Source organism: Meles meles, chromosome 1 (genome assembly GCF_922984935.1).
Source record: "Meles meles chromosome 1, mMelMel3.1 paternal haplotype, whole genome shotgun sequence".
NCBI classification, from domain to species: Eukaryota; Metazoa; Chordata; class Mammalia; order Carnivora; family Mustelidae; genus Meles; species Meles meles.
Window position 1 is genome coordinate 165482865 of NC_060066.1, and position 6000 is coordinate 165488864.

The 6000-nt window shown below is 38.0% G+C and overlaps 1 protein-coding gene across 3 annotated transcripts in view; it reads right to left on the bottom strand.

The window, feature by feature from the left end:
* Positions 1 to 6000, bottom strand: part of ATG4C (autophagy related 4C cysteine peptidase) — an 84448-nt gene extending 78448 nt beyond the window's left edge. Inside the window, exon 1 of one of the 3 annotated variants that reach the window (XM_046026763.1) lies at positions 5714 to 6000. The gene's annotated coding sequence lies outside the window, so the exon portion shown is untranslated. Of the gene's footprint in view, positions 1 to 5667 lie in introns of all 3 variants that reach the window. The other 2 variants (XM_046026745.1, XM_046026736.1) reach the window with 2 other exon arrangements.

Consider the following 6000-nt stretch of genomic DNA (forward strand, 5'->3'; position numbering starts at 1 on the left):
ATAAACAACTGGGCAAATTCATATTTTTTAGTATGGCCTATACATCAGATAGTATTGTCAATCACTGTTAAATTACTTGGGTGTGCACATAGCATTATAGCCAAGTAGGTGAATGTCCTGGTTCATAAGAGATACATGATGAAGAACTTAGGAGTGAAATGTCAGGATGACTCCACCTTAGTTCCCAGTGGTTCAGCAAGAAAAAGAAAGCATGCCATGTGTGTGTATTTAGAGAGAGAGAAAGCAAGTAAGATATAATGTTAACAACTACTGAATCTAAGTAAAAGATATACAGGTATTTGTTGTACAATTCTTTCAGTTTTTTAATAGGCTTGAAACTTTAAGATTTTTTTTTTTTTTTTTTTTTTTGAGAGAGAGAGAGAGAATGTGCACACAATTTGGGGGAGGGACAGAAGGAGACACAGGCTCCCCGCTGAGCAAGGAACCCAGGGCAGGACTCAATTCCAGGATACTGGGTTCATGACCTAAACTGAAGGCAGATGTTTAACTGAGCCACCGAGGGGCCCTAGGTTTGAAACTTTCAAAAGAAAAAACTAGTGTGGAAATTAAATTGACTTTCAAGCAGCTGATCAGATTTTATTAAGTTTAACTACTTTTTTATCCTATCCATAAGCACTAAAAGCAAGTGTGAAGTTCAGAAAAGGCTGGCTAAAAATAAAAGTAATAATACTAAGAAATAATATGTAATTACAAACCAACCCACCATTAGTTTCCTATTACAGCTGTAGACTAAACATAATCTCTGATGAAAATGCTTAAAAGAGGACATGTGTTAACTCATGACAATTATGAATCAGCAAAACTATCTTACATAATATTTACTCCAAATTCAAATATGACTAACCAAGCAAATTTTTTCTCCAATTGAGATCTTTTAGTTTATAAGGATTTCTATAATTAAAACGTCATCACAGACATACAGACAATTTCAGGCCACATATCTATAACAATAATAAACACAAACTCTGTACCAGGAATTTTGTTAACCTATGCACATGTATCTTCTCATTTAATCCTTATAGCAACTCTATAGTGTAGATACTATTATTATCTTCATTTTATAGATTAAGGGGAAAAAAGGCTTGGAAAGACTAAATAACTTCTACAAGGTCATCCTGCTAGTAAATAGCAAAACACACCTTGAGTCTAGGCAGTCTGACTCCAGAGGCCATGCTCTCTGCTCTACACATTCTTCTGCTTTACTATGAAACATAAAATTTAAAAAATAAACTGATTGCATTAATCTATCAAAATTTACACAAAGGAGATATTTCAAGGAAAAATCAAGAGCATTTCTTTCTTCCCTAATACACATTTAAATTTACATAAACACTAACTGAATGAAGTTAGAATTTAACCAGATGCCCAATTTACTGCCCATAATCCCACGTGAAAATAAAGATCATATACCTATTCATATGTATGATTATGTTACATATAAATTCAAAACAAATACCAACATATTTCCAAATGCTTTCATCTAGAACTTTATCCCTGCTCACTCAAGGAAAAAAAAGGCAGGAGATGGAGCCTGGGTGGCTCACATGGTTGAGCATTTGCCTTTGGCTCAGGTCATGATCTCTAGATCTAGGATGGAGTCCCATGTCAGGCTCCCAGCTCAGCAGGGAGTCTGCTTCTTCCTCTCCTTCTGCTTCTCTGTGCTCTCTCTCTCATATGAATATAAATAAAATCTTAAAAAAAAAACAACCCTGAAAAAAATGTATTTCAGTACAACATTCCTCAAGTATACTTAATTCAAACAATGACATAAAAGAAAAAAAAATAAATCAACCTTGAAAATTGATGCCACCATAAAAAAAAATTAACAAACCATCTCCCCCAAACCTGGTCATACAGTGTTTTCTCAGTGCACTGTACTACTATCCATCCAGTTACATAAGCCAAAAAGCGAGCTGTGGCACCACCTTCCTCTCCCTCATTCCTCACATCCGGTCTATCACCCATTTCCACCTCCTAAATATCTCTAATCCACCCACTTTATCTTCATCACCATCTTGTCCAAGATATCATCTTTCATCTGGCCTCTCCCTATCTACCCTGCTATCTCTCTTATAAATAGTTTTTCCTCTGTAGAACATCAAGTCCTTTCTTATAGCACTTAAAATAACTGGAACTTTAAATTTCTTTGAACATTTGATGTATGTCTGCCTCTCCAGTTATACAATATGTTCTATGACTGTATTTACTCACCATTTCATCATTGTGACCTAGGAGAGTGCCCAGTTAATAAGTAAATGCTCGGGGCGCCTGGGTGGCTCAGTGGGTTAAAGCCTCTGCCTTTGGCTCAGGTCATGATCCCAGGGTCCTGGGATCGAGCCCCACATCAGGCTCTCTGCTCAGCGGGAAGCCTGTTTCCTCCACTCTCTCTCTGCCTGCCTCTCTGCCTACTTGTGATCTCTATCTGTCAAATAAATAAATAAAACCTTTAAAAAAAAATAAGTAAATGCTCAATGATTGAATTCATGTCAAAGACTGCAAATTTATTTATAAACAGAAAAAAAATTGGTTATAAGGTCTATCAACCATAAGGAGTACTTTATTTCATCATTTCTAGATCATACATTTACATTTTAACTCTGAAAATAAATACATCTTATAATTGATGATCTTTGTTAAATTGGCATTATTTTTTTCTTTATTTGATGAAATAAGTAAATCAACAAAACACCTGGTCCACTCAGTTCAAACCTGGTAATCTAGCCTCCCTTTCTCCTTTCTACTCCCAACATTCAATAATTAACAGAACCTAGTGGTTCTTTCAACAACAGCTATCAAATCCATTCCTTTCTCCCAGTCCCACTATAATACTAGATCTAATTCCTCATTGCTTCATATCTGAACTCGTCATAGCTTCATTCATTTAAATATTTGTTTCAAATTCAACCAACACTGAGCACTTGTGTGTACAAGGAACTGAAGATACAAGCAGTCCAGTTACCTGTCCCTCCCTTTCTTTTCTCACCCCCAAAATTCAGAATTTTCTTCTTTTTATGCCTCAAGGTAGAATCACTTTCCTCCCAGTTTCCACCTACCAAACCTAGTCACTACTTTAGTTCTAGACTAAATCTCATCTTCTTCATTAAATCTTTTCTAGTTAATTTCTCTTTTCAACTTTAACATTTTAAAACACGTAAAATCTACTACAGCATATTAGTTGTACTTGCTGCTTCTTGAAGGCAAGGTTTCCATCCCATACATTCTGCTACACTGTAAGGTTCCCAAGAGCAGGGACTTTTGTCTCTTTTGTTCATTGTTATATCTCCAGCAACAGATAACATATATCATGTACCAAATAACAGCTACTTCAAAAAATACTTATTGAATTGATGTTCCCTATAGATTCCAGGGTAGAGAACACATCTTTGCAGCTGTGGTATAGTGGCAAGAGTCAAAATGAACTGGATGACTTAAACTGTTTGAGCTTCAGTTTCTTGATCTGCTAAATGTAAATAATGCTCACCATCTCACTGAGTTGTTATATTGATTAAACGCAATAATGCTTTCACAGCATCTAGTACGGAGCTGAGGACAAGAGGATGCTTTCAATAAATGTTTTGATGATTTTTCTTACAACAGTTAAGTAGCAACACATATTCAATAAATGCTTACGAAATGAATAAAATCTCAGGAAAAATATAAAAAGTTTGTGTAATATCTAGCCTCTTATCCTTTATCCAGTCAAGAATTCTATGAGTGAATTAAATCTGAAATATATATTTAGCTCCAAATCATAAGCATGACTGAAACCATTTCTGACTAATTAGGAATAAGTCCAATTTGACAGGGTACAGGTATTAATATTTATATTTTACTGGGGCACTTGGGTGGCTCAGTGGGTTAACCCCTCTGCCTTCGATTCAGGTCATGGTCTCAGGGTCCCGGGACATCAGGCTCCCTGCTCGGTGGAAAGCCTGCTTCCCTCTCTCTCTCTCTCTGCCAGCCTCTCTGCCTACTTGTGATCTCTCTCTGTCAAAAAATGAATAAAATCTTTTTTTAAAAATTTATATTTTATTGACATGTATAGATTATATTTGATGCTTATGGAAGAATCAAGTTTTGCCATTAGGATTTCCATAGAGCAATAATCAGAATAAAAGAAAAGCTGCAAACTTATTTGAGTCACACAGTCCCCATAAAGCCAGGAAGTAAAAAAAATTTCTGTCTACAAAATATTAGTGAATAGTATACAATGTAGTTTTACCAGATTTATCAAAATATATAACAATACACCAGAGGGGCGCCTGGGTGGCTCAGTCAGTTAAGTGTCTCCCTTCCGCTCAGGTCCTGATCTCATGGGTCCTGGGATCGATCACAATGCCTGCTTTTCCCTTCTCCCCTCTGCTTGTGCTCTCCCTTGCTATCTCTCTCTTTCTCTCCCTCTCAAATAATAAATAAAATCTTTAAAAAAAATACACAATTACAACAAATAAAATTTTCAACATATTTGCATTCCATTTTACAGAAAAAGAGCATTAAATGGTTTTCAAACTTTTTTTTACTACATTATATAATTCCTTATATTGGCTACTTTTTAACTTTAAATCGTCCCCAAAATTTTACAGAGAATGAACTGGTAAGTCAATATAGCATGACATTATTGTACCAATTAGAAACTCTTCCTTGTTCAGGAAAGAAGCTTTATTAATTTGTAAATTGGAACATACACAGACTTTCCTTTCAAAGCTTTTCCAATCCCTCTGGGTACTTTCAATGACTCATAATCTAATTACAAATCATAAGCAGGCAATAAGGAAAGAGCATTCCCTTGTGTCTATTTGCTCTTAACTGACACAAAATCATTGCAAATTCCACAGGGGACACATGTTCCGAATACGGATAGAGTGGGGAATATCCCACCTAAGTAACTCAGATACAAAGAACTGTAGGACAAGGTATTCTCCTCTAACTATAAGCTAGCAGCCAACCCCTTGTGGGAAAATAATCAACACAAAACAAAAATGCAAGCCAAAGAAATCTTCAATATAAACTCTATAAGCAGAAGCATGCCGAGTTGACCATTGACGTCTCTCAGATTCACCAGTCATCCTAAGAATGTATTCGAACTTCAACCTATAAAGCCCTTAGATGTGGATGGAGATGGAAGCGTTGAGGATGAGTGAGAACCCAGTAAAGTGAGTGAACGTTAGTGTCTGGACGGGAAGACATTAAGATACTCAGGCGACTGTGTTAAGGTCCGCAGCAGTAACAAAGGCCAAAAAGGAGGAAAGGTTTTAGGAATGAAAAGATTGAGATCTTGAGAATCTAGTTTTTTGTTTTGATTTTCTTTTCTTTTAAATGGGAAAAAGTTAAACGGCTGCGAAAGCTTAAGGGACAAGAGGTCGTATCTCGTACACCAAGAAAAGACACAAGAAGAGGGGAACAGCTGCCCCACAGGAAGGCTTACGGTTTGTTAGCCTTTGGAGCCCAGGAAGAACGGGGGGTCAGAAGACCAATTACCCTAGAAGGCAGATGAGGGAGGTGCCAAAATTCTCAAGAGAGAGCCTAAACGGTTGGCCACAGGATCTTCAGAGAGGGCAGGGTCCCCCCAAAATCCGGTCATTTGGGGACCAGAAACACTAAGTCCCAACCTTCTCCTGACTCCGCCAGGCTCAAAGCGCCCCTCACCGAAACAAAACTGGAAAGGTGTAAAAAATGTGCAGGAGCCACCAACCCGGGAAATGTTCCAGCTCTAGCAGAAGCCGCCCCAAAAGCAGCCAGTACACACGCAAACGATCCGACCTCAGCGCCGCTGCCACAGCCACCCGAGCTCCCCGGCCACCGTAGTAAGAGGAAAGGCCTCCCCTTCGAACCGAGTAAGTCAGCCACTTCCGGGGCACGAAAGCCTTTTGATTTGTTGTAGCAGTATCTGCAGCCCACAGACCCATGCTCCACTTCATTCTTTTTCCCTACTGTTCGCCACCCCAGCCCTTAGGTCACCAATACGGCAAGCGCAGAGCC